At 34.6% G+C, this 8792-nt stretch overlaps 1 pseudogene; it reads left to right on the forward strand.

Annotated features, from left to right (window-relative positions):
* Positions 1-3971: 3971 nt before the first annotated feature.
* On the forward strand, positions 3972-7031 carry LOC109449806 (large ribosomal subunit protein uL6; annotated as a pseudogene).
* Positions 7032-8792: the final 1761 nt, after the last annotated feature.

Here is an 8792-nt window from a genome sequence, read left to right on the forward strand (position 1 = left end):
GTATTTTCATGTTCTCAAGAAGTCATTCCCCCTCAGGCTCTGCAGAAATAGCCATACCAAGGAAAATTTCCATTCTCCCTCCCCATTCTACCTCTCTTTCCATCCCTGACACATAAAATCATTGCTGTGTTTCAAACCATATGCAGTTTTGCTAGATTTTATATTCAATTATTAATTGTGCTGGAATTTCTCACAATGAAATTTTTAACAGAAGCGTTTCACTTACCCAAAGTCAACTGGAAGACAATCCCATTAAAGAAAATGAATAATGGTAATTAATAACGATAATGATTACTATTACTGAGCACTATTATGTGTCAGACAAAGTGTATCTGCTATGATGCTTCACTTCATCCTTGCTGAATGGGCACTTAGTACCAGTGCGTGTTAGACCACTAGACAGTTTTTAAAGTGAAAAGTTTGTTTTGAAACTATTCCTAAACTAGTTTATAACATGAGGTAAATTTATTAAGTCTGGTTAAATGGAGGAGAAGTAATTTAAACATATTTTATGCTTTTAAAATGTTACTGGTAAAATATTACCTAGGCTAAAGAAAAATTGGCTCATGGATCACAGTAACTCATTAGAAGTTGGACAGTGGAATCTGTTTCCTGGCAAAGGTTTCCTCCTAAAAATTAGAAGAAAATCTTTAGCTGAAGCCAAAGTAAAAAATAACTCCAGTGTGCCACATTTGAGAATGTCAAGTAAGCAGAACTCTAGTTGGACTAAACATTTTTATTTATAATAGGTACCAGACTAGTTTATCTTTATCATCACTAAAGTTAAATTTTGCTTTGATTTGGTGCAGTTTGTAATGAATTTTTTTTCTAAAACAGTTACATGTGATTTTAGTATCTTTCTAATGGTTAAGTAATCTTTGTTTAAAATTCAATTCAATTGCTAAATTGTCGTTTATAGAGTAATTTTAATGAAATGTTGTTACTCACATCTCAAAATAAGCCAAATTCATTTGTAGAACCACTTTTAAATCGGTATAATTTACTACTTACATTTTTAAACCATGACTTTCTAACCGACCGTATATAAGTAACAATTAAGAAACCATATTTCTGTAAATGTAGACATTTCAATACTTTTCTTTTGGAAACTTTGTTGCATGCTGGGGAACTGGTAAGTGACAATGACTGGGTGGAAAGCTTGAATATGGGAAAGAAAGGAAAAGTAACATGTGAGCATAAGGCTTTCATCCAGGTCCAAAATGCAGCTCAACAGATGAACAAGCACAAGTAATCAGAGAACAGAGAATAAACCAGGAAACCTTAGGCACAAGGAAGGAAGCCCGAATCAATCAGAGAAAAATCTTGAGGTAACAGCAGAAAGATAAATTGAGAGCATTTGCAGATTCAAAGTAATAGGACATTTATTACAATAGACTTGCTCGATAGTCCAAAATATTTTATTGTCCCTGGGTCAGGATATTTTGGAGGCATGAAAAGATTTGGCATGTCCTAGAAAAAATAATGGTACAGATTAGAACATTAATTCCCTAGAAATATCCTCTTCCTATCAACACCAACTCTTTATCCATCTTCATTAGGGATAGCTAAACTACAAAGTCATAAAAATAGATACTGTTCAGATAATATTTTAAATTTCTCTGCAATTCTTGGATAAAAGGTATTGCAAATGATACACAACAATCAGCTTTCTGGAAGTTATTTTTCAGATACTGCTCATATTCTGGAACATAGATAACAGACAGAAATGAAAGTAAAGCTCCTCTGGCAATTCAAAACAGAACTAGTCATTCATTCACTCATTATTTGTTGAGTAATTACACCATGAACAAGGGATAGTACTGGATGCCACAAAACACTGGAGAAAATACAACCTCTGCCCTATGGCTTATAGTCCATAGGAAAAGATAATGGTATAACAGGGCATGCACAGGGTATCTAGAGATATATAGCAGGAACCCATATCCCCATCACTCCCTGAAGAAGATGGCATGATAGGGATCAGGGAAAGCTATCCAAAGGATAAAACCAAATTAATATTTAGATGATAATGTTTTGGGGCAAAGGTAGGCAAGGTTGTGAGAGAAAAGGAGAGGAAGATGTTGTTTTAGGCAAAGTACAAAATAAGTGAGTTGAACTCAACAGAAGAATGCAATGCATTTGAGGAATCAAAAAGAAATACATTTTACTCAACAATTATTTATTGAACATTTAGATGGCTATGAATAGAGCCATGGACAAGACATACAAGATCTCTGCTCTCCTACTGTTTATACTTTGGTTGTTTGAAATACATTCAAAACAGAGGAAACAACAGAAACTAGAAAGGCTTGATGTGTTTCAGGAATAAAGAATGGGCCAGAGAGGCCCAATGTATTGACCAAGAATTGTGATCTGTAGTAAGGTGGACATATATTTCGGACTCAGATCCCATAGGGCTTTGTTAGCCAGAGTCAATATATTTTCTTTTATTTATTTCTGGAGGGTTTTAAGTAGAGGAGATATAGAATTTGATTTACATTTTTCAAAGTTTACTCTGGCTCTATTATGTATAGAGAGTGACAATGAAAGCAAAACAATCACAGACTAGTATATTCAGGCAACGCAGAGATAATTGTGGCTTACAATGGAAGCAATGGAAATGACAGAAAGTGTTGAATTTTGGGTATAGAGTTATAGAGATAGAATTTATAGCACTTGTCAACAAATGCAATAGGCATGAGGAAGCTAAGGGAAAGAAAGATATCAAGATTAATACAGTGGCTGGAATTTAAAGGAAATGACAAGGCTGGCATGAAAGATGAGGTGGAGCAAAAACAAGAACTATGTATTATATGTCTTTGTAGAATCTAAATATTAATACCAAGGATAATAAGAATCCATTGAAGGATTTTAGGAGCTATTTTTCCCTGAGTAGATATACATTTTTGAAAGATCACTCTGATGGAAAAGTGATCACACAGAAAAGATCATGTAAGTATTGTAAAAACATCTATAGAAAAAAATATAAAGCATTATTAGAAGAGAAAAAGAAACTTAATTAAATGGAGATATAACATATTCATGGATTAGGAGATTCAGTGTTATAAAGATTTCAGTCCTCTCCATAGTTACTATGTAAATTCAGTGCTATGCCAATCAAAATCCCCAAAAGTTATTTTTTGTTACTGAGTGTTATGGTTCTAAAATGTCTATGGAGGAAAGCCCTGATAATAGATAAAATCATTTTGAAGAAAGGAAGAGTGTAGGAGTTCTTGCCCTTCCAGATATCAAGACTTACCAAAAAATAAAAATAAAAAAAGCTGTAGTAACTAAACTATGTGATAATTAACAGGGTGAGAGAAAAACAGACTAATTAAGCAGATAGATAACTCAGAAACTGGCTGGATGTAAAAGGAAAAAATATAGTAATGGTATTAAAAGAAAAAAATGTATATATATATATATATACACACACAATAAATACATGGTATTGGGATAATTATTTATTCATATGAAAAAAATAAAATAAAATTAGATTCCTACCTCACAATACACACTGTAGCCAAGGGGAAAAAGGAAGCAAAGGATGCAAATGTTGCAATATTTTAGGGTTAGTGCCCTCAGTGGATGGCCTATTCTTTCCTGTGAGGTAAGATCACCCACTGAAAGTGACAGTAAAAGTAAAATATTTTTGAAAAGGGGGAGAATTTTGAAGCTGTGAAGAACAGGAGACAGAATTGCCTAGGAAAATATAGAAATTAAGTGTAGTATTAAAATTCATATGAGTTTGGAGACTTTGAATTTAAGGCAGCACCCATCTTAGAGCTATCCAACTTTCCTGTTCCTTTCTGATAGAAACTTAAAGGAGACAGCTGGATTAATTGAGTGTTGCTTACCACAAAGAAAGGAAAGTGGGTTGAGGAAGTTTAGAATAATATCAGGGGAATGCTCCAAGTGATGGAGCATAAACTATCAGAACTGAGAATCCAGAGTTTGGATCCATAATCAGCATGGCTGAGAAAGTCAACCAAGGTGAAAGGAGAACTTGGAGTGAAGACAAAAACAGGAACTCACATGACAAAATCTTCCCAAAATCCATGGAATAAAATGTATTCCCTTTGTTCACAGTACTTACTGGTTTTATTTTGGAGACAATTAGAATCCATTACCCAGTCTTAGAAAGTGACTGCTGTTGGACTGAGAGCAGAAAAAATACAATAAAAACCATAAATAACAAAGAGAAAAATTATGAAAGCATAACAGTTTAGGATCACTTACAATGGAGAAAATAGCCCTACATACATCAAAGACCATGGAAGGTAATATCAAAGCACAATATGATAACATTGCAAAATCCCAACAGTCAGCAAAATTTAGATCTCTCCCCCTGATCTCTCTTGGGGAATTCTCTGAGATTCAGATTATATAACTGTCTAATGAAGAGATTAGACTAGATTATCTCTAAATTTATTTCTAGTTTACAGCATCAATGTCCATAATGATGATCTTGATATGCCCAGAAAATATTTTTATTTAGGAATAGATTGTTTTATGTTTTAGAAAAACTTCATCAAAATAATATAAACTAAAATATCAAGGTGATAAATTTCAATTATTTGAAAATTTTACCTATATTGGATATTGCATATTCCACCGGTGGAAATAAACTAAAAGGAAATTGTAGTAGAGACCTAGTAGAGACCTAATTGAATTCTCATATTCCAGAATTCCTGTACTCCACAATTTAACACTATCTTGTTGAGTTCACTCTTTGCTTCATCTTGTGCCCCAATTAGATTGTGAGTTCCTTCAAGGCAACTTTAGTCAGTAGTTCACTTTTCTTCTCCAAGACAGTTCTGGATAAAAAATAGACACGATTTTTTTTCATGTCTAAGATGAATAAAGACCAGATTTCTAAAGTTTCAAAAGAAAAAGGACATGATCATACCCACACACAGAATACCCCAAGAACTAGCACCCAAAGCCAATAATTGTCTTATTTCAACAGAAAAGCATTTAATGAGACTCCTGATATCCTACATCAAAGGGTTTATTTTTTTTAATGTAATGTTAAAATGGATTTTTTCACATAAAACAAATCAATCCCTAGCCTTACCCATTTCTGGCTCATATATCATGGACTGCAGATGTTTTTAAAACATTATTTGTCTTGATCTGCTTTCCAGTTATGCAAAAAAGCAACATATCAAACACAAAACGCCTAGAATTTTACAACTGTGCCCAAACCTAGAATTCAGATTATTCTTATTAATTGCCCCAGTGCTTTCCAAAATAGATCATAGCCATAAAACTGATTGTAAAAGCAGTTAAGAAAAGAGCACTTTATATTTTAAAGACTACAAAATGAGGTACTAGCTGAGATGACAGCAAATCTTTAGTCTAAGCTTAATGTTTCCAGGAACAGATGAACCCCGGGCTCCCCTCCACCCGCAACTAAATCTCCACTAGTCTTTTGCAAAGAATGACAAAAGCACTAGCAGCCAAAGGCACGTGTGCCACACTCTTCTTAACTTATTTCGCTTGTCCTGGCTTGTCTCTCCATGGAGCATGAAAGTTCCTTCCAAAAAACATCAAAAGACCCTCAACAGCAAAAATAAAATAAATACATGTCAAGAGGATTGGGCTGTTGGTGAAACAAAACTTACAACATTCTCTACCACTGGAGTTGAACATCTTTTATGCTCTGAGGGTTCTCTGGCATTAAAAGAAAAGTAAAATCTCTTGTTCATGTTTCTGTACTTAAAAACCTGAAGCAATTTCAACAGAGTATCCAAATGTGGACATAATCCATTTGGACATGTGTTTCTTTTTCATTCAACTCACAATCATCAGACACTAAAGATATAGAGGAATAAGAAAGAAATCGCATTAAGAGGCCCAGAGAGCATCAATGCACAAACACATAGTAAATAGCAGAACAGGGACTAGAACCCAGGATTCCTCATTGAGAGTCTAATGCTCTTTCCACCACATCAAGATGCTGCTTGTGTCAAGTTTCACATTAACATCCCCACAATTAATGGAAACATATCTCTTCAGCAAAGACATTTTCCTTTCACAGGGTTAAAGTCTGGCCCACTCTTCGTAAAGTATACTAATAGTGAGCTATTTATATTTTGTGTCATATTCTGACAATTGTTATTTTAAATCACTAAGAGTACTATAATTAATCACAGATTAAGTAACATTGATTAAATTAATTATAATTGAGATAGCACCTTTATACAGGCACAGAGATGTAATACGTGGAATTCAAGGCTACTGTTAAAACGCCCAACCTTCCTTTCTCCTCTATAACTCTGAAGTACAGAACAGTAAGCTAAAACTTCTCTGAATTCAATCATTTGGGACTACTGCTCCATTTTTCATATACCTCCCACAACTCTTACTCTAGAGCTACCAAGGATGCTCAAAACTAGCTCTCCCACTTCCAAAACCACCATCCAAAAGTAGGTTTGATCATATGTCGCTTTTTCAAAATCAGGAGCATTTTATATATATTTAAAAAGTTAAATAACATGACTAACAGAAATTCTTCATCCTCTCTTTGCCACATCTGTGAGGCTGAAGACCGTTCTCAGCAATCAGATGGCGGACATTCCAGAAAATGTGGACATCACTCTAAACGGGATGCAGAGTTATTGGGAAGGGCCCCAGAGGCATCCTACAGAAGGACTTCTATCACATCAATATCGAACTCAGTCTCCTTGGAAAGAAAAGGAGACTCCGGGTTGACAAATGATGGGGAAATAGAAAGGAGTTGGCTCTTGTCCACTCTCTGTAGTCACGTACAGAACATGACCAAGGGTGTTACCCTGGGCTTCCATTATGAGATTAGGTCTGTGTGTGCTCACTTCCCCATCAACACTGTTATTCAGGAGAACGGTTCTCCTGTTGAAATCTGAAATTTCTTGGGTGAAAAATACATCCACATGGTCTGGATGAGGTCAGGTGTTGCTTGTTCAGTATCTCAAGCCCAAAAAGATGAGTGAATTCTTGAAGGAAATGACACTGAACTTGTATCAAATTCGGCTACTTTGATTCAATAAGCCACAACAGGTAAAAACAAGAATATCAGAAAATTTTGGATGGTATCTATGCTTCTGAAAAAAGAACAGTTCAGCAGGTTGATGACTAAAACCTAAATTGTCCAGCTACAGAAATGTCAAGATGCTCAGTGATTTCTCAGAGCTATTTGTGATATTTTAAAGATGCAATAAAAGTCATGTATTGAAAAAAATTATTCATAATTGCTATGTTGTAAGAGCTGCTAAAAGTTTTCTCTAGTACAAACTGTATAAAATTAGATATTGAGTACTTCTCATGAAAGAAAACATGAAACTTAAAGTGGGGCTTGTGAGAGGAGAAATGCTTATCATACCAAATCTCCCTATAGTCTTAACATATTTTTATGCTTCTCAGCCTCTTCTCCAGTTATTTCTAGGACATCATTTTCTTTTCTCCAATTATCCATCATGTCTCCTTCTCAGTGCCCATGTGAACTTTTTTTCCCCTGCCTGTCCATAAATGTTGATGAGTCTCAATATTTCAACTCAAAAACTTTTACCACCTCATTCCCTATGTCTTCCATAGATAATGTCATCTATTATCATGAATATAGCTATTACCTATATGCTGATAACACCTCTCTCTATATATTTTTCTGGGCCTACCTCATTCATTTAACAAATACAGCATTTTTGAGTCCCTTCTATGACCCAGGCACCATTCTCAATGCTGGAGTTACAACAATGAATAAAATGTAAAAATCTCTTGTCATCATGGAAACGACATTGCAGGTGAGGAAAGTGACAAACAAAATAAATAAGTAAAATATATAATATATTAGATGATGATAAATCCTGTGGCAAAAAAAAATGCAAAAGGAGGAAGACAGCACTGATCAGAGCACTAAAAACATGAATACAGTTGGGTGAAATAAATTCGCTCCGCAACAAACTTTGGGATCTGTCATGTATGTCTATTAGGCCTCATATGATAAGGACAATACAGGATCTCCCATTTCAAATTAGTGCCAAAAGTTTAAAAATCTTCTTTCATTCTAAACTTCTCAGAGCTTCTCCAGCTGATACCTTCAAAGTACGAATATATCCAATGTCAGTCAAGTCTTCTTAGTAGTAAACAGTTTACATTTCTCCTCTCTGTCCTTTGTGGAAAAGATCATTGATCACAGTCCTCTATCCCAGGAATGTCACAGTGACAAACCATTCATGTGGTGTGAGTGCAGAAGACAAAGCCCCTAAACCAGCATTTCCAATTATGCATTCCATGATCCAGTGATTCTGATAAACATCAATAAATGATATAGAAACAAATAATTGTTGGCTTGAATAGTTAAATACAATTGCCGAATGCTGTGTTAAACAGAATTAAATAATTTTTTTTTCACAAGCCTTTTTAAAGTGTTTATGATCCTAAGGTGAATTTTGAATTTCAAATAAAGGGATAAACAGCCTTTCCCAAAAATTTGACCACAGAATCTTCTTTAAGAAAATTACTTAGGACTCATGTTATATGGACAGTCTTTCAGAATTGCTGGCTTCAACTACTCTTCCTTATTCTGCAGCTCATAAAGAAGCCCCCCAAAGAGTGTGGCTATATTTACTAACATAGGATCACTCTGGAAATAAGTAAAGTTTAGAATATTATGAGTGTGTAACACCTTCGTATACAATTGAGTACAGATTTTGGTGATGGTAGCTATCCAGAAAATAAGAAGGAATCAATCTGTTGAAATGGGTGGAGGAAAAGCAATAAACTCTAACAGGAGGAGAAAGGCAATAGGTTAT

Source organism: Rhinolophus sinicus, linkage group LG04 (assembly GCF_036562045.2).
Source record: "Rhinolophus sinicus isolate RSC01 linkage group LG04, ASM3656204v1, whole genome shotgun sequence".
In the NCBI taxonomy this organism is placed as follows: Eukaryota; Metazoa; Chordata; class Mammalia; order Chiroptera; family Rhinolophidae; genus Rhinolophus; species Rhinolophus sinicus.